Source organism: Drosophila nasuta, chromosome 3 (genome assembly GCF_023558535.2).
Source record: "Drosophila nasuta strain 15112-1781.00 chromosome 3, ASM2355853v1, whole genome shotgun sequence".
Taxonomy (NCBI): Eukaryota; Metazoa; Arthropoda; class Insecta; order Diptera; family Drosophilidae; genus Drosophila; species Drosophila nasuta.
In genome coordinates, this window is record NC_083457.1 from 7,769,135 (window position 1) to 7,791,597 (window position 22,463).

At 36.5% G+C, this 22,463-nt stretch overlaps 1 protein-coding gene across 1 annotated transcript in view; it reads left to right on the plus strand.

The window, feature by feature from the left end:
- Positions 1-8,793: 8,793 nt before the first annotated feature.
- Positions 8,794-22,463, plus strand: part of LOC132790101 (MOXD1 homolog 2) — a 142,752-nt gene continuing 129,082 nt past the window's right edge. Inside the window, 1 exon segment of the mRNA XM_060798538.1 lies at positions 8,794-9,792. The gene's annotated coding sequence lies outside the window, so the exon portion shown is untranslated.

Genomic DNA, 22,463 nt, shown 5'->3' on the forward strand with positions numbered 1-22,463 from the left:
AAATACAATTTAAATACTTTTTAAATGCGTGTCACGCTTTCATCACCAGCTGGGTGCGCGTTTTGGTGCAGAAGTTTGAGCAGCAGCTGGTCACTCAGTTTGGCAGTTGGGTAGTTGTGTAGTTGTGTAGTTGGGCAGTGGCAATCGTCGTGGTGCATGATTGGCCACACAAACACGCAACTACTGTCAATTATTTGACTGTCATTGACGCACTGGCTGACTGACAAAGTGACGCTGCTCGCGTCGCTGTCGCTGTCGCTGTCGCAGTCGCTGTTACACAAAACTCTTCCCCCATTGCCCTCTTGTCCCCTCTTGTGAGCAACAGCAGCAAATACATTCGCAGTTATGGCCAATTCTCTTGACATTCGCATGTGTCCAAGGCACAATGTCTATCTAGCAGACTGTCTGGATGTGTGTCTGGCTGTCCGTCTGCCTATCTGTGTTCCTCTGCTGTCTCCCCTGTCTGTCTCTCAGTCTGTTTCCTCCTCTCTGTATCCACGCTTTGACTTCCTATCTCTCCCTCAACATGTATGTGTGATGTGTGTCCTGCTGTTGTCCTGGCTGGCAGCTTGTGCTTGCTTGACTGGCCATCAAGTCGCTAACCATCGTCGTCGTCATCGTCGTCGTCGTTGTTGTTGTCCTGCACAGGTATGTGCCAAGGGTGCAGCAGGGCAGCAGAGGGGAGGTGCCAAAAGAGGGTCAACGTTGGCGCAACTGCGACAAATTTAAATGCGGTCTCCTTTAGTCGGTTTGGACAACGCGATGCGATGCGATGCGTCGCGCCACGTTGCAGCAATCATCATTAAAAGTTATTCAATGGCTCGTCGTGGCTCGATTGCCGGCAATTTCGCTTTGATTTGCTTTTGTGTGTGCAATTGGCCAAAAGGCAGCAGCAGCAATAGCAACAACAACAGCAGAAGACGACGCCAACGACGGCAACGACACATAATTATTAAAATAAATTAAATTAAATTTGTACACGTCAAGCGTGTGTCGCAAACACAAACACAACGCAAACAATGCAGACTTAAATTGTGTCGCTTGTGACTCGACTCCACTGTCAAGTCAATAAAAAATTAAGCGAAATTCTCCACTGTCCTTGCTTATCCTTTGCCGTTGCGCCTGTCCCCCTCGGTCGAAAAACTGAGCAGCGACAACAAAAGTGACCCAAATATTTTGCAAGGACAATGCACTTGCACAATGAACACACACAAGGAGACACACACAGGCAGACAGACAGACTGAGCAGACCATAACAGAAAAGGATAGCAGCAGAAAGCAGGACAACTGCGAGAGAGAGAGAGAGAGAGAGAGAGAGAGAAGGAGAGTCGAGACCACCGCAGAGTGGAGAACGATAAAGTGGCCGAATACTCAAAGGGGTCTGAGGAGACGGGGAGGGGGGAACAACTCTGGGGCCAAGTAAATAAACAAAAGTAATTGCATAAATTTATATAAATTAATGGAAATGCATCATGCAAATGGCTGCAAATGAATTTAAAGCGCAAAAGTTACTCAAGTTATTGTTTTATTTTTTACTAGCTGCAACTCGATTAATAACATTCAATTCATTTCCTGATTTGCGCATTCAAATTGCACGACTTTCAAATAGTTTGCCGGAGAATAAACTGCAACTTGGACGACTTTAAGACAAAGGGAAATATGAATGGAATTTTGAGGACGGTTGAAATGCAATTACAAATGCAACTTTAATACAAAGTCAAATTAATTTTATAACAACTATCAAGAAGACTTTATTAGTTTATAAATATAAAACTTTTATGTTTTTACATTTTAGATTTAGGGCTTTTACGAGTTACAAAACTTAATTTAATGTTCGACCTGCAAATTAACAAATTTTTAGTATTCTATAAGTTATTTAGAATTTTTGCTTTATTCAGCATCATATTAAGGACTTTAGAAGGGAGAGAATTCGAAAAATTATATAACATTAAAAAATATTGTGTTTCTTTAAATTAAAAGAATATTTTAAAAGACAGTGAGGTTATATTTAAGAACTCTAAATTTATGATTAACAAAAGTGAAATAGATTTCTTTTATCACAGACCCTACTTTAAAGACCCTACTTCGTCTGGTTTGACTTACTAGATGTGTAGACTTCAAGTTTTAATAACTTTAAAACAACTATTGATAATTCTTTATTATAGTTATTGGTATCGAAGAAGGCGCTTCAGATACTCTGCTCATAGATGTTGGGTTTCTATAAGTTAAGTGAATGTTTAAGAAGTCTTTGTTATCTCTAAGATATTTAAGATTCTAATTTCTTAGAAAGTAATGTGAATAATTAAAATAAAGAACTTTTTAATAATTATTTTTTTCATTTAAATAAAAATTAGTGAAAGGTACAAAACAATGTTCATATACAAGTAACTTATATTGTTAATTATACTAAAAAAATAAAATTTCAATCTAATTACTTCTTAAACTTCAATTCTTCAATTTGAAGAAGTCAAATTTTATTGAATTCCAATTTCAGAGCTTCTACAGTCTTGTTATAAAGCACATATGGTTTCTTTAGCTTCATCCCATTGATGTGTATTTTTTGCCCTCCATTTCTGGCCAGTTGTCAATCCAGATTGAAGAGCAGCTGTGGCAGCTGTAGCTGTGGCTGGAGCTGCGATCAAGCACTGCAATTACAATGCTGACTAAGTATGTGTGTCAACACGATGCTCAAGTGACAACTGACAGCATTGAAGTGCAGGACACACAATGGAAATTCAGCAAGATAAATATATATTGAGAGATGCATTCATTCATTTAGTGCGATTTATTATGTTTGTTGTATTTTACATTTATATCCAGTTTCCATACTGCAAATATTTTCATATGACTTCCATTCATTTCCAAAGTAAACTATCAATTTATAGAATTGTTGAAGATAGAATCAATGCTGAATATTATTTCTATTAGAAGAAGAATTGTATTTACTTCATTTCTTGTTTATCTTTAATTGTAACTTTAAATTTCATCATTTTTTTAATACTGCAAAAATTTTCTATTCATTTCCATAGTAAATTATCAATTTATCAATTGAAGATAAAATCAATGCTGAATATTATTTCTTTTGCAATCAGATTCATTTTCATTTCTTTTCTATTTATATATTTACTTAAATTTAGATTTTGAATTTGTGTATCTTTAACTATAACTTTAAACTTGATATTTTCCTAATCTTTTTAAGTTACTTAATAAAAATATTCTTGTATATTTTGTATCTATAAAAACCTTTCTTCCTAGTACTAAAATCAAATGCATTTTTTTATTTACAGTCGAAAGTGAAAAGATTCAGAATGACCTTCGTCAACTTTCTATAAAAATTATAGAATAAATTTGATCCCGTCGGTGTTAATAAGCAATCCAAACATCCCGTATGGCAATAAATCAAGATCCCAACGAACTCAGCGACTACATTACACAGCTCATTAATATAAAGTTGTCAATTTACTCATCGTTTCGAATTGAATGACAGATCGTTACTCATAAACGGACCTTTACTGGGCCACTCAACAGCCGCTGGCCAGTGAGTGGAGTTCAATTACCTTTTTCAAGTCTTATGAGGGTAGCAACAAGTTGGTATTTTCTTTTCATTCTTTGGAAGAAGATACGATCATTATGCCCACGCCCCTATTCCAGTTTCTTCGCACTCATAGGGCTAAAGAGAGATAAACAAGTTCCCTCTTTGCGGCTCTCGTGTTCTGTCGGTACGCAAATACTTCACGCTCTACCTGCTGCAGAGAACAGAGAACCAATCAGCGGTCAGCTACAGTGCCTGCCAAGTAGGTGTAACACTGGTATTTTTAGAACTGCGTGCAGAATTGTGAACAAGCCATTGGTGGGCAGATAACAACAGCTGAAACATGCCAACGAAATGGAGTTTACTATATGCAATAAGAGTCGAGAGGGAACTAAGAACAATTAACAAGAAAATACATTGTGTATAAAAAGAAATTACATAGTTGAGAAACTGAAAGACGAAAATTAATTAGGAAAGATCTTTATACTGAAAAAAGTTGAAAAACACTTTTATTAGTGTGCAAGTATTTTGAATTAAACTTAGTAGTTACATATGAAAAGTTTTTATTCTATAAGAATTGTAAGAGAACTGATGAAAAAGACATATTTTTGTAGAAAAAAAATAAGTCAGAGACCTACAATATTAAGGAAATATAAAGAACCTTTTAATAAAGATTTTGTTTATAAATTTCTATAATAAATACGAATGAAATAATATATTATATTTATTTTCCTGATTTGAAATGTTTTTTAAATATTTATAAATTATTATGAATTATATTTGAGATACAGCGAGAGATTACAAAGCTGTATGACTGAAAGACTGGCATTACTTATTGAAGATCTCGAAATTAAGAAACCATTCGATAAATTATTGCTATGATAAATACAAATATTATCATATTTTATACTAATCTGATTACAAGAATATTGATATATTTATAGCCTCTATCGAAAAGACAGATCTGTATCAAGTTTCATAAATATAGCCTGAAAATCGAGAGAGTAATTTGCATACAAACAAGCGGACAGACAGACAGACGGATAACTATAGAGTGTGGTACAAAAATATTTGTGTACCAAATTATAACACTTTCTGCAAATGCATAAAAAATAACAACGGTATCACGCACTTCAGGTTAAACGACACTTGTAGTTAAATTTAATAATATGTTAGAGTACAGTTGTGCGATTAACCTAGATGTTATTATTATTTGTGCGCGATATAAATCAGGTTGGCAGCACGCACTCTGGACATGGCAGCGCCTATTTTGAGAACTGCAAACTGAACTGACAGCGCTTGAACTCGATTGTAATTACAATCTATCAATTTGTTGTCATCTGATTGATTGACAAACCATTTTAATTTGCTTCCCTTTTCTCGTGTATGTGTTTTTTTGTTAACTACATATTGTTATTACAACTATTATGCACATTGTCATCATCAAAGTGATGGAAGCAATTAAAGGCAACAGAACTGTTTTCTGGGGATCAGCGATAAAAAGTCTGTCAGCTAATTAAAAATGCACATGACATGTAAAATGAACTGAGCCACTAATGGTAAAATCAATATTATTAATATTTATAAAAAGCAAAATGCAGCAAAAAACAAAACAACAACAACAACAAAAAAAAGAACATAACATAAATAATTAATAATTTAAATGCTCAAATTACGAGGAAACGAAAACAACACAAAAAGAAATAAATAAACCTAGAGCATAAATAAATTACGTGTAATTAAATCAAAATATAACGTTTTTTCTTTAGGGTGGAGGTAGCAAATAAATAATAAATAATGTTAAACATACACAATTTAGTTAATATAAAACCCAATTAACCAAACAGCAACAACAACACGGAAATAGACATTAACATCGAAGCGAAGCGTCGCGTCGCGACTTTGCTCCTCTTTTTGTCCCCCCCATTCATGGCTTTGCCTAAAAGAGACGAAACGAGGCAAAGCAAAGACCATTTAAAAACCCATTGAACGACCCGAACAGCAACAAAAAAAAATAAATAAAGAGCCGACCGGAGATGACAACATAGTGGAGCATGGAAGCGACTCGGTGGGTTTTGGTGGCTGTGTGGAGTGCGACCGACCGTCCGGCGTTGGCATGAATGAATGAATGTCAGGAGTCAACTAGGACAAAGCATATAACACTCATTTATTAATGTACAATTTCAGCAAGCGCAGCAACAACAACAACCCCTCCACATACAAACAGAGACCGGCAAAATTGAAGAGCATAAAGTGCTGCGGCTCTCTCAGCTCTTAAGCAAACCACATGTTATATTTACAGCATGTAAAGCGCTTTGAGCTCTCCAATCAATTCGACTATGCTCTCAACATAGCAATGCATTTTACATGTAAGTCTCTCAGCAAGCCGAACGCTCTCTCGTTCTCGTGCACAAAAACACACTTACTCACACAGGCACGCACGCACACCCACAGTAATAATGACATTGAAAACGCGCTGCCCCGTCGTCGTCTGTCACCAGAATTGGGGCCAACGCAGCAGCCTGCGGGTGACTGTTAACAGGAGGCGATGCTGTTGATGGCATCATAACAAAACAGAGAGTCAGTCCGACATGCAAGAGCAAAAACGGAGCACAAAAGAGAGTGCGTGCTTGTGTATGTGTGTGATTGAGAGAGCAACTGGTTAGCTACAACACATAACGTGAGAGCATGGCAAGATAACGACCGGCTCTTAACAGTGCACTGTTGTTGCCATTTCAACTGGCATATCTCTGTCTGTTCAATTGGAACTGGTTTTGCATGTCGATACAATGCACTGGGCTGCTGCCTGCGGTTGACGTTGGAATTCAAAATGCAGCATTGGACATTTCTGAGGCTTCCTCACACACACACACACACACACACACACACATAAGCCCGCACTCTACTTACACTCATCTCTTTTGCAGATTGATGTCGTCGCATATCATTGCACTCGGCACTGTGAAGGATTCTTAATGCGTTTTATGTTCCCCACGTATTAAATACCAGTTTTTAATTGATCCTCTGCTTGAGTGGTCAGCTCTCTGTTCTTCTTTACTTTGTTTTTGCAATGATATTACTTATGGCTACTCTACAAGCATAATTAAGACTTGAAAGTAAAAGTTCCGAACATCTTTTGGCATTGCGTGACTCTCTCTGACAGATCCAAAAGTGATGGATGATGGTCCGCCAGACGATATTGAATCGTTCTTATGCACTCGCAATCTGTTGCAGACTCAGACTCGGACAGGAAAGGGCTATTAAGCTGTATAATGCAAATGGATTTTTAAACTCTTACGAAATAAAACTTAAAACTCAATTTGAGTTAATGCAAATCGTTTATGGGCTCTCATCTTGCAATAAAAAATCGTATCAAATTAAAGTATTTTTAAATGTCTATTATAATTTTAAAGTTACATTAATAATTTAAAATGCATAACCATAAAATCTTAATTTTTGTAATTTATTATACTAAAAATCAGAAAGAAATTAAATTCAAAATATCTATTAGTTGAATAATTAAATAAATTTAATTGTATCCCAACGTAACATATTTATTGTTGGCTTTTGTGTTAAAATTTCATTTTAAAAATTACGGAAATGTAACCGAAATACATTTATTTCATATATTATTATGATGATGATATATTAGATGTTTTTGATTAGAATCATTAAAAAAATACAAAACAAAAAATCTCATATCGCAGAACAATATATATTATATTAATTTTTCAGAGATTTTCTACACTCAATTTAATTAATGTACTAAGTTACTTACGCGTTGAGTTCATGTGTTTTAAATATTTATCTAAACAGTTCATGTAACATTGTTTTAGCAGAACAGTTTAACAGAATGCCATTGCAAGTGCCGCCATCAATTTAAATGTTAATGGCTCGTTCGGGCTTGCCATGTAAAAATGGTTGCTGCGCTGCTGCGGCGCTGCTGCTGTTGTAGCTGCTGCTGCTTCTGCTGCTGTTAATGGCAGACAAATGGGTCGTTTTACGTTCAACGCTGCCATGAATTTGAAATGTTAATGAGGCGTTGGGTGCGCGCGCCAAATGCTGCTTGTGGGCCTTAACAGACTGCTAAAAGCAAATGCTGCAGTTTATGGGCATGTGTGTGTCTGTTTGGTCCTGGGCCTCTAGGCAGATGTATGGGCTTTCAACTCGATCCAACTAGCAGCTCTATAACATGTTTATTTGTGGTTAACAGCTGGCGAGGAACCATGTGGGGGCAATCATGGCCAAAAATAGAGTTAAGTGTTTCGTCAGCATAAAGGTTAATGTTCGTTGCATTTACGACTTTTTGCATTTAACACTTTACTCATTATACGACTATGTGAACAGAACTTCAAGATAAGTTTTCTTTTATCGCACACATTTTGACGGCTTGTCATCGCTTTTTTTTGTTATCTGTATTTAAATGTGTTTTAATAACTTTATAAATAGTACGTGCACTTCTTTATTATTTGAATATCTAATTTACTCATTACCAAAAAGTCAACAAACGATAGACAAATAAATATTCTGCGCTGTCTTAGAATTTTGTCGGTACTTAATGTACATTCATTTGCATTATTTTACCGGAAAATGTATTTACTTAGTCATAATTAGCATACGTGCCGTGCATTTGAACTTTAAATGCCGGCCCAACAGTCCTATGTAAAGCTTTAACAGCGCTTACACACACACACATACGCATACGCATGTCAATGCCGAAAATGTTTTTGATATGTGCCGCAAATGCACCTGCTGCTCTGTTGATGTCGCTGTTAGTGATTAGCAGTGCACTGTTGGGAAATACCACGCTTTACAGAGCACATTGGCTTGCTGACTGTGCTCTCTGTGTGATTCGTTCTCTCGGTATTTTGATTGTCGTGCTGTAAATGCTTAAGTAAAAGGAAATTGAATTACTTGTGTAGGATAAGCGCTGCTTAACAGCAATACTCTCTTTCTCTCTTTGCGCTCAGCTGTGACGCTTGCGCTCTTTTCGAACACACACTCTCTCCAATGACAAACCCCCTCTTTACAGCACTATTACCGCTCGCCGCCTAGAGCGTTGTAAACAAAAGTTGATTTTTTCATAGCAGCAGTAGCAGCATAGCACAAAAACGGCTCTCTGTTTGTTACGCGCACTCTAGCTCTCGTACGCTCAAACGCGCTCTCTCTCTCTTTTGCTGTTGCGGATGGCGCTGCGACTGAGGTGACCTAACCAGGTGCTGCTCTGTTTGAAAGCGAATTCAGTCACTTCCGAAGTTTCAAAGCGAGCGGTGCACGCGACGGACGGCGTTTTCTTGACAAACGAACAAGCGAGCTATCAGTTCACGACGAGTCGAGCAAAATAAATAAAACCAGCGCGATACACAAATGCGAAAAGCAACAAAACTGCTCTTAAGCATAGATTGACATACTGTATAATAATTGTGCTGAGATACTATTACACGTTAATCGGCTTTTGGCTTATTATACTATCTATGCATGCAAATTGATAGTAAACAACATAATCGTAATTCATACATATTTAATTAAAACAATTGCGGTTTCATTAAATGCAAATCCCTTTTTGCGAATAGAACGCGCGAGTGCAGTACGAAAATCAATTGGAAATTAAATCAAAACACATTGAAAATCTAAAATCCCGTTACATCCGTTACATGAACGGCGACGAGCAATTCGGACATTAACCGTTACGCTTACCGCGCTCCTACATTTCGTTGTATTTGGGTGTGTGTGTGTGTGTGTTTTCGGTGAGCGTTGTGTCTGTGTGCGTGTTATGACAGAGCGAGCGCGCGAGAACGAGACGGAAACGGAGTTGTTGGAGAAGGCAAAGTGGAGCGATAAAAGCAAGAGCGAGAAGAGCTTTGACAATAGGCAAATAGGCAAATCATATGCCGCCCACGTAATGTGTGACGAAATTTAAATTCGCCATCTATGCATATACAATTGCACAAATCGCCTGTGCATGTGTGCGAGCGTGTTAGTGTGTGTGTGTTCTTTGTGTTTGTGTGTATAACGTATATACATAAGTGATAGAGAGAGAGAGAGAAGTGGGATATTCATGTGGATTACCATAAACATAAACAAAGGATTAGAAAGAAACAACAGAAGCGGCAGCAACAGAAGAAGAAGACAAGCTAAGGAAACCACAGAAACATTTCAGGAATTACAACAGTAAAAGAAGAAGAAGAAGCAGCAGCAGAAGCAAAGCTTTCGTTGAAAAATATCTCGGAGATTGGAGCTAAGGAGTCTGAGAGATACAGGTGAGTTTTTGGCTTAAATGATGTATTACCTGTACCTGGTGTAACTGTGTGCAACTGTGCTGCATGTTGCACTGTGTGGATGTTGCACTTGCGGTTTGCTCTGTGTGGCATGTTAAGTGCAATCCATTATGCAGATAAATATGTATCTATGTGCGTGCATCTATGCACATACTCCACAGATACATTTGTAACATACTTTGTATCTTTTGCATCTGTGTGTTGCAACATGCAACACATCCTTATCGCTTGAACTGCTGCCAACCACAAAACTTGTCCCCGAACTCACCTGTGCCCCAAAAAAAAAAGTACGGAAATGTAAGGAACTAAGAACAAAACGCATCCATCAAATGCATATGCCTGGGAAATGTCCTCAATCAGTTTGTAGTTTTGCTTGCCAACTTGACAATAATTGCAAAACGACAGCCGAAAAGAAAAATTCTTAAACCAAATACCGGGAGAGCGTTGAATACTCTGTAAAGATTACTACTGAGAATTATTATTGAGAGAAATACAAAAATTTAAATTTTCTATAATATACCAAATATTTATTTAGGCAGCTTTAATTTCAAATTATAATTAAAAAAATGCTTTAATAATAATAAATGTCTATTAGAGTTTTATACTAATACTTTCACTATACCAAATATTTCAAATTTAAAAATATAGAATATTTCTGTGGTAATATTTTTTTGCTTTCTCGAATTTTATGAAATAAAAAGAATAGTTCGAAATTAAATTTATAATAGTTTTCAAATGAAAAATAAAAATATTTACGAATTATTTCGTGTTCTATTAATACTTTTTTTGTGTTAATGAAATACATTCAATGAAAAAATAAATTATGGGGGAATTTCGTTGATGCAGAAATAAAGTACAACCAGAGGAAGAGTAAAAAAATGTTGAAATGAAAATTCAGGTGCTTCAATAGATGCAAAAGTTTTTGTGCCGCTCGAAAGTTGCACAATTTTTGAATGGACGGACGGAATGGTGGGAGGATAAAATAAAGGCAAACTTTTGTTAAGAATATATGCATAAAGCATAGAGCAAAAACTGAATAAGTAAGACGAAAGACGTGAGGCGAGTTTGGGTGGAAAAGCGCACGTAAAAACTAATTGAACAATTTTTGGTATCATTTTTGGCTAACCCAATTTTTTGTTACCGACTAAGAATAAAAGTGAATGCCACAAGTTTCTCAAGCCAAAACGAAAGTTTTGCCGACATTGTGCGAGTAAAAGCGAAAGAAAAACGCCAATTTCGTATTTAGCATGAAATTATAAGTGAAGACGAAATTTGGAAGTTTTGCGGAAAAGTTGGAAATCGATCGATTTTATCCTTTTTTATTATTTCTACATTTAATTTAAAATCGAATGCAGTGGATTGTTTATTTTGATGCTGTCAATCATATTTGGTTTTCGTTTTCATCCTTTTATTAGCAATTGGCAACCCATATATATAGTTGGTAGCAAGTAATCCTCTTAGGTTCATTCATGTTTTAATCAGTTCATTGTCACAATGATTGATGTAGGTCGAATGTTTCAAATCTGAAATCAATGTGGGCATTGTCAAAACACACGTCTAGACTTCTACTCCATAGTCTCTTTATATTTTATATTTTAACCCCCATCCCAATTGCAATTGTTCAATATTCGAGTAATGCCAGGGTCAAAAGTGCATCTCATGCTGCAATTTCGAGTGTATTCATTTTTTTGCTGCTTGCCAACTTTTTTAATTACTCGCCCATAATATTTATGTTTTTGTTTTTGTTTTTTGTTCAATATTTGTTTTTATTTCGCTTTTTTTTTTGGTAACAAATATTGAAATATCGTTCTATATGATGCTGGTTCGCTTTCTGTTCTTTGGTACCGCTTGTCATAAATATTTTAGCTGCTACGGCCCAAGCGACACACACTCAGAGCTACACTCACGATTATACAAAATATACACAGAAAGAGAGCGAGCGGAGAGTGGGATCTGAAAAAATAATCAAAAATAACAGCGGCCATAAAATTGGCGGAAACCGAACGAAAGGCCCATGCAGAAATCCTTTTTCATTGGCCCTGTCTAACCAAAAAAGGAGAACACACACACACACTTGCACACACACCACATACTCAAACACACACACAGAGAGACGACAGTAAACAAAAACGCATTTTGAAAAATATTTACACAAAAAACCAAAGACCAGGAGCAGAGGCGCAGAGTATAAAACAAAAGCGAACAGCGCAGGGACTAGAATATATATTCTATAGTATGTTTTATATGTGTGTGTTCAATGGGAGAGAGAAGAGGAGGGTGTAAAAAGCAAGCTTTACTTGAAATAAAAATATTATCAACAAGTAGAGCACGCTGACATTTCCTGTAACCAAAAATGGAAACTTGTTACAAATTCAGACACTTGTAGATTGCAAAGTACAAAGCGATGAATATTTTGCTAGGTTGCTAACAAAATTTAAATGGAAAATGTCCAAGTCAACATATTCACAATGATGAAGAATATACTAATAATTATATAAGTTCCAAGGTATAAATTAGTATAATAATATGAAAGAATATTAGCATTTTTAATGCAAATAAATATAAAATTCACATACAAAAAATTTAAAAAGTTGCATATACTTAAAATAATTAAGAAGACGAAAAAAGATGTTACAGTCTATGTATCGAAAATATTTACAAAAAATGCTTATTGAAGAAATAAAGTACATCTTATATATTAAACATAAATATTCTATTGACATCTATAGAAATTTCATATTGCTTTTTAATATTCACATATAAAGCTTAACCTCATATTGAAAAAATAAATTAAAATATTACAAAAAGAAATTTAACATAGTAAGACACATAAACAATTGATATTTATTTAGTTAAATTTATATTTATTTTATTTTATAGTAATCAATATTCCTATTACAGAAATATGCTAAATAATAATTCAAATACAACAAACAATATTCCGAAATATTCTCAATAGTTTCAATATAAATAAATATGACATAAACCTTCTTTTAAAAGTTACCTAATCAAAATTTGCAGCAGAAAATACAACAAATATTATTTAGAGAAACGTTATTTATGTATTTTGAAACATTTGCAAACTTAACAATTCAACAATTGAAGCATACAAAAAAATGTCTCAAATATAAATAAATCTTTTTAATCTTTTGACTTTCGTTTTTTTTTTTTTTATGAATGTATTTAACTAGCAAAGCACAGAATGCAAGTCTAATAAACTCGCTTTGGCCTTGGCACCTGTGCAGGGTATGGCGAACAGAATCGAATAATATATAAAGTAGCAGCCATTTTATTTTTCGGCTACAATTTTTGTCGCCATCGCGTTGTCTTTGCTGGGTGTTTGTGTGGCTGCTCTCTGTGTGTGTGTGTGTGTGTGTGTGTAGGTGTGGGTGGCTGTGCTCTGCTGTGGTGTGAGTGTATCTGTGTGAGTTGCAGTAAATAAATATACGCGTATCTGATGGGGATTTATGGCGACGGCTGCGACGCGTTGGGGCACGCCAATGCTGCACTTGTTGTTGTTGTTGTTGTTGTTTTTGCTGTTCTTTTTGTCGTTGTCACAGGTTTTGTTTTTGTTGTTTTATTGTATCTTTTGCGGCGGGCCTAGGACTTAAATAAATGATAGATTGAAATTTATATAGCAGCAGCTTCCCCCCAAACTCGTCTCTCCCTCTCTTCTTCTCGATTTTATGCTAGTCCTTGCTCACTTATACTGCACATTTTTAGGCAATTTGCGACCTAAAAATTTATTTTGATTTGTTTTGTTTTTATGCCCGGCTTTAGTGCTTAGAGATAGAAAGAGAAAAAAGAGAGAGGGAGAGAGATAGAGAGAGAGAAAAATATAGCATGAATAAGTGGGCCAGTTTTGTGCAATTGCTGAGCAGGTAACAAAATACGTATACGTACGATTTGTTGTAACTTTTTTATATACTATATACTACACTTGGTATTTTATGTGCATTTATGAAATATGCGCGATCAACTTTTATTCTTTCTCATTCCCCACAATTTTGCAAGCATTTTGAAAGCCTTTAAACTTGCCAGATTTTTGTTGATTAAAATGTGTGCGTTGATATTTTGTTTTGAAAATTGAATTGAATATTGCATTTTGAACTATCAAACTGTCAGTTGGCTTTTTGCCACTGACAGTTTATGTCCTTATTTTTTTGCCTTGACTAGAATTATTTTATGATTTCAATAGAGAATTTATTGTTGGCTTCTGGTAAGGTAATTCAATTCTTTTTAAGAACATCTCAATTGTTAGTTAAAGCAGCTTTTTGAGGAAACCCGAAACTCAACATTTGATATTAATTAATTTTCGGGGCCAAGAATGTCGAACAATTTCGATGCACATTTGCACACACACAAATATCTAAAGCATTTACTGCTTCACACATTCACACGCATTTAGTAATAGCATTTTGTTAGCGAATTTCGCTTAAACAATTTACAATAATAATTTTGAATGCCTAGTTGCATGTTAATTGCGTACATAATTTGCATATTTATAAATCACTTTAAATGCCAATCGACCTGCATTATCCTCACTTTCTTTGCTGCCCTTTTATTATTTCAATTGTTTATATTGCTGCATTTTATTTGCACTTTACACAATTTCTAACAAAGTTTAATAATTAATTTTTGTACTTTGCTTTTGTTCCAATGCCGACGGCGGTTTTTGACCAAAGCAAAATAAAACAAAAACAGAAACGTAAAAAAAATACCCCAAACCAAATTGCAGAAACCTACAACGTTGCCGATATTTCAATAACAATAGAGAGAGAGCGAGAGAGCAAGTTCAATAACAAAAGACAAAACTACAAAATTTACACACATGGTTTTTGGTTTCGGTTTCTAATAATAAAACTTGCTCACGGCCTGGCACAATGCAATTTATATTAGGCAATTGAACAAACTGGCAAAACTGCAACTTAAATGCATTTAAAATTTTGTGCGCATCGAAATTGGAAATTTAATTTTCATATTTCTATTTCACTATTTCTCTATTTTTGTTTTTGTAGTTGTTTGGGTTCCTTAATCGGAATTTTGGCAAAAACTAGAAACCAAACAACCCAAAGGTACAAATTTATGTTTATTTCAATGAAACGAAACGAAACGAATCGAAAATGAAAATGAAAATCACAGTTGCAGTCAAAAAATACGAGCTGCAGTATGCAAATTGTTAACGAGCAAAAACATGTGCGAAAAGGTAGATGAGCAAAAGTCAAAACAAAATACTACACCAAACAAAAATATCAGGGGGATTGTGATTGAAAGAATTTCTATGCCGCAATGATTGGAATAACTTTGGTTTTCAGCTCAAACAAACGAAAAGCAGTTTGCAATAGAAAATAGAAAATAGAAAATAGAAAATGGTAAATACAAACACACATATTCAAAATTTGAGGCAAACGAATGTCGATGACAATAACAGAAATTGCTCAATTATAAGTTTTGAAGTTTTAAGTGAGATTAATTTCAAGCAGCTTCAACTATATTTACTCACAATGCTTAGAAGTATTTTAATTGGCAACAAAAATGCATTAATATAGTCTGTAGAAAATCATAAAGTAAAGCTCGGAAAAATACATTTAAAATTGTGCTTTTAATGCATTTTGGTTGTAAAGTAAAAGCTCGGAAATATGAATTTAAAATTTCAGCAATTTTATTAACTTTGCCATTACAAAAGCAAATTGTTTTTATAGCCACCAAAAGCTCTCAACACTTATTTCTTAAAAGCTTTATTCAATATGCAATTTGCAGTAATTGTCATTGGATATGCAAAAGGATTTCATTGAATGCGGCAAATGACTAAACAAAAATATTGGGACAGCTCCCGAGTGCCTTCGAGAAATTGTTGAAGTAAAATACCACACACACATACCAAAAATTTTGATGTAATAAATATGCAAACATAGATCTCAAAAGGCAGGATTTGGAATGTGAGAAACTGGCTTTTAATTTTTTTGGGTGCACCACTCGAAATGTTAATTTCATTTCCCGTGCGCCTTTTGTCTGCATTGCTCTCATTCTCTGTGCGTTGCGTTTAAAAAAGAGAAAAGCAGCAAAAAAAAAAAAAAATGATATTCGTATTTAATTTCAATTTCAAAGGATTTTCCATGTATTTATTCAAGGACTTTATCTTAAGCATAAATTACGGGCCAACGAACGAGCCGAGCTGAGTTGAGCTGTGCGAACAAAACGGGTGCGGGTCCCATTTGGAGCTCTGTGCTCTCGTCGTCTCGTCTGCTGGCAGGCAACAGCAACAACACCAACCAACTACTGTCCTCCGTCTCCACGCATCTCTCGTGGCTCTGCTCGCCTACTTTCTAGCCAGGCATAAAGGTGGCCTCCATAGTCCTTTGCCAAACATTGTCTGGCTGCTCCGCCTCGGTCGCTTCTCTTCTGAAGCTGAAGCTGAAGCTCAGGACGAAACTCAGGACGAAGCTGAAGCTGGTGTGTGTTTGCCAAACTGTGGCTGCCAGGTTATCTTTCACTGTTTCTTCTCTGACTCTCTCTCTCTTCAGCTTTTTTCCCTTTGCCATCGTGCTGTTTGTGTCTGCGTGTGCATTTGGTTTTCATTTACATATGAAGCTCCTTAATAATCCTTTTGTGCTGCAGTCAGCCAGCCTGGCTGCCTGGCTGACTGGCTGCCAGGCAGTCGCACGTGCATACATTTCGTTTTCCGCTCGGTGCGTATAAGGAAATGTTTAAATATATGCAAATCCAGTTAAGTGTAATCATTTAGCGCAAAAAATGCCAGCAACACACAAAGCAGCAACAGCAACAGCACAAACTCAGTCAGTCAGTAGCTCAAACTCAGCTTTGTGCTGAGTATTTTCATTCTCTCTTCTCTATGGCAATTGCGAAAATTAGAATTTCAATGCAACTAATACAAAGCCGACAACCAACAAAAAAACCTACAAAATTACTTATGAATACAGCTTTACAATTTGGTTGCTTCCAAAAATAAAAATAAATACGAGCACACACATTTGCAGACAGAAAGAGAAAGGGAGAGACTGAAGAGGTTTGCAAAAATTTGAATACCATTAAAAAGCACTGCCTACTTTTTGGGGCAACATGCGAATTCGAATGGCGCAAAGAGGCGACTCGAGGTAAAGGCAGACGCAAAGGCAAAGGCATTGGGGTTCGTCACTGTGCACATAATTTGATTGTTGTGATTGATTCAACAATAAAGTCAAATGTGAAGTGACTTTATTACTGAGGTAATTGACTTAAAGAGGAGCGTTTTTTTTTTTGGAAATAAATATTGTATTTTATGGCAAATAAAAAAAGATTTTCCTTATTAATAATATTTGACTAACACTTAAACAATTAAATGACTTTTGTATTTCTGAAGATTGAATTTGCCTCTCCATTCTAAATTTGTAGTTTTAATATTCCTTCAATTGAAAGTCTATATGCGAAATATTTACTAGTCATTTTTATAATTAGTTGCATTTTGTGCACAGCTGTGCAGTTCTTATTTTAAACTAAAGTCAACAACATTTTAATCCGCAATTTACCACTATTTATATCAATTGCAATGCAAAACAAAATAGGAACATAAATTTTGTAAAATAGTATAGAATTTCTATAGAAATTTGTGCCAGCAATCAGTTTAATATGACTTAATCCTGTGTTTATCAGCGATATTAGGGCGCCCTTTATTTTGCGCACTCAAACACACACATATGTTATTTGGCAATCAATTAAAATTTATGTCACGGCTGCATAGAGTGAACAACCCTAAGATGCGTGTCACAAATGGCGCGTTCAACGCTCATAAAAATAACTCTCAGACATGTGAATGAACAAAAAAAGAAAAACACACTGACACACAAATACACAGACAGGCAACACACACACACACACACATTCGCATGCAAACACGCATCGCATTACCAAGTGTAAATAATAATAAAAATTGCAGAGAGAGAGAGAGCGAAAAATCCATTAACGCTTTGTGGCATTGCATTTAAGCCGCCTCATCCGGGTCTCCGAATCCCCGACTTTCGCCTCTCGACTCTCGACTTTGCTGCTAACGAGCAGCGTTAGTTTAATTTCTAGCGCACAAACCAAACGCAAACGAAAAGCTGCACAAAAAAAAATGAAGAAATTATGAAACTGCGGACGAAAAAAAAAATATATATAAAATGTTATACATAATGAATGCAAATGCTTTTGCGCTCATAATTTCATCATCGTGAAAGCAACCAAGCAGCTTCATCATCATCATCATCATCGTCGTTGTTGTTGTTGTCATCGTCGTCATCATGCTCGTCTTTGCGGTGGCGCTGCAGACTGCTGTTGCTGCTGCTGCTGCGGTTTGGGTTCCAGGACGTTTCATGTGTCTGCAACGGATATGAAGGCATCACAAACAGGCCCAGGCTCTCGGCCAGAAACAGAGATAGAGCCGGAGAGAAACAGAAACAGGACGAAAGCGATGAGCGAGGACGGTTGCCTATTTTCAAAAACACGGCATAAGGATAACAACCTCTTAACCTAGTTTGGCTGCGTCAACCGGCTGCGACTGAGAATCGAAAGCCGAGAACCGAGAACTGCAGGCATGAAGGCGTGTCATGTTGCTTGCTCCTGATCCAGGTCCTGCGAGTGCTGCCTCTGACTTTGGCTCCGGCTCCGGCTCTGGCTCTGGTACCATTTTAAATTGAACTGTGCGCATTTAAGCGTAAACTGACAGCTTGGAAAATCGAAAGCAAAATAAATTGTCTAGTGAACTTGGTGGTGGACCTCTGCTTGCTTGGGTCCATGGCGCAACAACAGCTGAGCTGATTGTAGCCGTTGGGCTTAGTGTCGAGACAAACAGACGAGCGCGAAAGAGAGAGAGAGAGAGAGAGTGTGTGTGTAAGCAGGACGCCTGCCTGCCAGGAAGTGGCTCTCAGTGTGTAGTATACACTCGCTTCGTATGGCTATTAATTGAAATTCGTTGTGCTAGATGCTGCTGCCGCTGCTGCTGCTGTGAAAGTTTTAAAAGCTCTGGCCGGACCAGGGACACTCGCTCGCTTTTGGAGTGTCACACGCAGCCTGAGCCTTAAAGAACATTAGAAACAGGCGGCAAAACTTGTCTCGCCTTCCTACCCAGAACTCTCATTCCTTGCTCATTGCCATCTACCCAAACTAGCATCAAACTACCCCCAACGCGAATTCCATTTGCATATATATCAGCCTCGTATCCCTGTGTATGTGTGTGTGAAAAGTTCTCGAAAAAGGTCACATAGAAAAATAGGGATATATATTTGCATATCTATGAAAAGAGATTCAACTCAACTCGACTGCTACTCACATTTTAACCAATCTGAAAACCGGTTCTCTTTGGCTTGTTAGCACGCTACGCAAACGACCTTGATAAATGCAATTGCTCTTGACGATATTTTGGGACATTTCAACGTACCTGACACACACACACAAACACACACACACACACATATACACAAAACAAGTAAAAGTAACACAAACAATTCTGTTTGCTCTGAGCATAACTGAGATGGCTTTTTAATGATGGAACGCCTCTGTTTGATTAAATTAGGCATGCCAGCAAAAAGGGAGTACAGAGATGCCACTGATACGGCAAAAGGTTAATGGTTGCCACATAAAACTAATCCTTTGACAGCTGCACCAACATCACCTCAATGTTGGCAGCCTTTTGACTTTCCCAAATGCAGCTGCAGGGCTGCCTTTTGAGGTGTTTCGTTAGCGATAAGTTAGCTTATCATGTTTTTCACACTTTCGAGAGCTTGTTTGTTTAATCTTTAGCACGCTTTCGCTTGAGTTGGGTAATAAGAGGCGAGATAATATAAGAGATTGATATGATTTTAATAAGAAATGTTTATGAAAAGATAAAGTGCTTGCTGTCATAATTTCTTGTTTATTCTATTTGATTTTCAAGTACTCTTTCGCAATATTCCATTTTTATTATAATTGAACTATTTTATACTCAGAAGTACTTGTTATATTAATATACCAAATGTTAGTTTTGGTATATTTCAGATTTCCTGTATATGAATTTGGCATATTTAAGTGATAATATCGCATAGATTTGCTTGTTATATTACAAATAGTTTCTAATACATATTCGGTGAGATGAGTAATTAGTCAATAAAGATTGGCAGGACTTAAAAAATAAATATTTACTATGAGTTGAAGTTGCTAGAAGTCAAAACTTGTAGTTTATTCTAATTTACTTCCAAGTATTTCATAATATTCTTCAATATTTCTTTCATTTGTTGAAATATCTTTTTTATTATAATCCAACTTTTCTTTTTATGTTGTAACTTGATTCCTTTCCATGTTTGTCAGCTACACGATGTAGTTTACAAATGCAGTTTAACTTTATTTATTTCTTAAGCTTAACTAAGGAATTTCTTAGCATATCTCGCATTTTATTCAGTTACAAGCTCACTTTAGCTGCCATCAGTCTAATGCTTAACACATACTTGAATAGCTACTGGCCATAACACCGATGAAATCGAAAAGTTACCCTCAGTAGGTGTGACTCACCTGCTGTTTTCCCTCCCCCAGCTCCTTAGTCAGCAGTTAACTCAGCTGTGATAGTTGTGAAGGGGTTTTATGGCTAGTTTTCGAAACTTTTAGCACACAGCGGGCGATCCCAGAGTTGGCCATCTTCGAAGCCAGGCGGAAAACTTTGCCAACTATATAGCATATAATTTATATATATATATATATGTAGATAGATAGTTATATACATAAAATATATATGTAAAGAGGAGCAGCTACTTTTGCTACTTAAAGTTTGCTTTTTGTCTTTGCATATCTATCGCTGGAGTACAAAAAAAAAAAAAAAGAATGGGAAAAAGCAAAGAAAGAGAAAAGTTGACGGACTTGGGGCTTTGCTATCCAAATTGTGCGCAAATTAATTGAACGCAAAGAAACGCAGCAGGCAAACAGAGCTCCGAATGCCTCCAACTCTGACTCCAACTCCAGTTTCGTACCTGTCTCTGATTCGAATCCTGATCCTGGAGACTAGGGGACTGTGCTGACCAAACGCTTTGCTTGTTAAACTTAAAACGCTTGCCGTATCCAATGGGGGGAAAAATGCGAAAAGCGAAAAGAAAAACTCAAAGTTTTTTTTTTTCTGTTTTTGGTTTTTTGTGCTTTCTGTTTGCCACTCACACATTTTTTACACGCAGTCCTTGGGCTTCCTGCGTCTGTTCGCCTGTTCGCCTGGCAGCTCGACTGCTCGGCAGCCGTCTGCCTGCTAATCCAGGACAATAAGTGTTTGTCGTTGGGATTTAGACAATTATTCACGTTAAGTTGACGTCTGAGACGGGGCCCAGGGACACTGACGTTTTGTTATTTTCGACTCGACTCGACTCGAGTCGACTCCACTCGCAAAACGTTTCAATTTGTCCTGGTTTTTTTCTTCTTCTTGTGTATTTTTTGGTTTGTTTCTTCTCATTGCCAGGCCACATTTTGTATTATAAGCGCATTAGGTTTTAAGGTGTCAGCAGTGGCACTCGCGTTGATATGTCATCTGGAAGTAATTTTTATTTATTCGCTCGCTAAGTCGTCTGGCAATTTTATGATGACATTTCGTTTCCAAGGATTTTCGCAAGCATTGCCATATAAATTTTAATATATAAAAGCGCTCTCCTCCATCTTCCTCTCCCTCTTGAAAGCGCTTTATTTGATTTTGTCGCCACAATAAAACAGGCGACACACACAAGAACCGAGTGAACCGGGTGCAACTTTTTACGCACTGACAAGTGTTCATTCCCCTCCGTTCGTCGTCGTTCGAATGGAGCCCTACAAAATACCCAAAGGCCAATCCTGCAATTTCCGTATTTCACATGTGCCGCCCAGTCTCTGGTCACGTACCAAACATAAAAGTATTTACAAATAATATTTCCATATGGTAAGACGTGACAAAGACTCAAATTAGCGTTGCCGTTTATCTGCTCGAGTCCAGCGCGAGGCGAAAGAAAGCAGAAAGTTCCCCCCTTTCCCCTCTCTCTCTGAAAAAGAGGAACCTGCCGGTTGCTCCATAAACTTCCGGGCCATAAACAAAAAAAGAACAAACCCGCGGGGTTCGATTCGTTTCGATTCGACTCGTAAATATCCATTTTTATATACGACTTTGTATATTTATCGGACAAAAAATGTTTGTACATAATTTTAATGTTTTCTGATTGAACCTTTTGCGAAAAGTTTTGCAGCGCCCACAAAACACGCCCCACTTTGCTCTTCCCCGCTCTTCCCTCCTATAAATTAAATGGCAGGACGAAGGAGCGCCATTAATTTAATTTCATGTTTGATTTTTTGATGGTTGTTTTTACTTTTTTAACTTTGTTTTGTTCTCTTTTGTTTTTTTTTTTTAATAGTTGATTGCTGTTTGGCAGTTTTGCTGTTGTTGCCTGGCATTGAAATTGCTGGTTGGCAGTTTTAATGACTGCATTTGGCGGCAAGGTTTTCAAGTTTAATGACTCAAATTTGATGAGCATTTAGTTTTATATGAGGCCAGAGTGCTGTCTCTCTTTCTCTCTTTCTCTCACTCGCTCTGTTTTTTATCCCCGTCTTCAAATGCACTTGCTTCTGCAAAAACGATTTAGTTTCTCTAAATTAAAATAATGCGAATGCTGTGAATCATCGCGATTAGTTTTATCATCTACATAAAT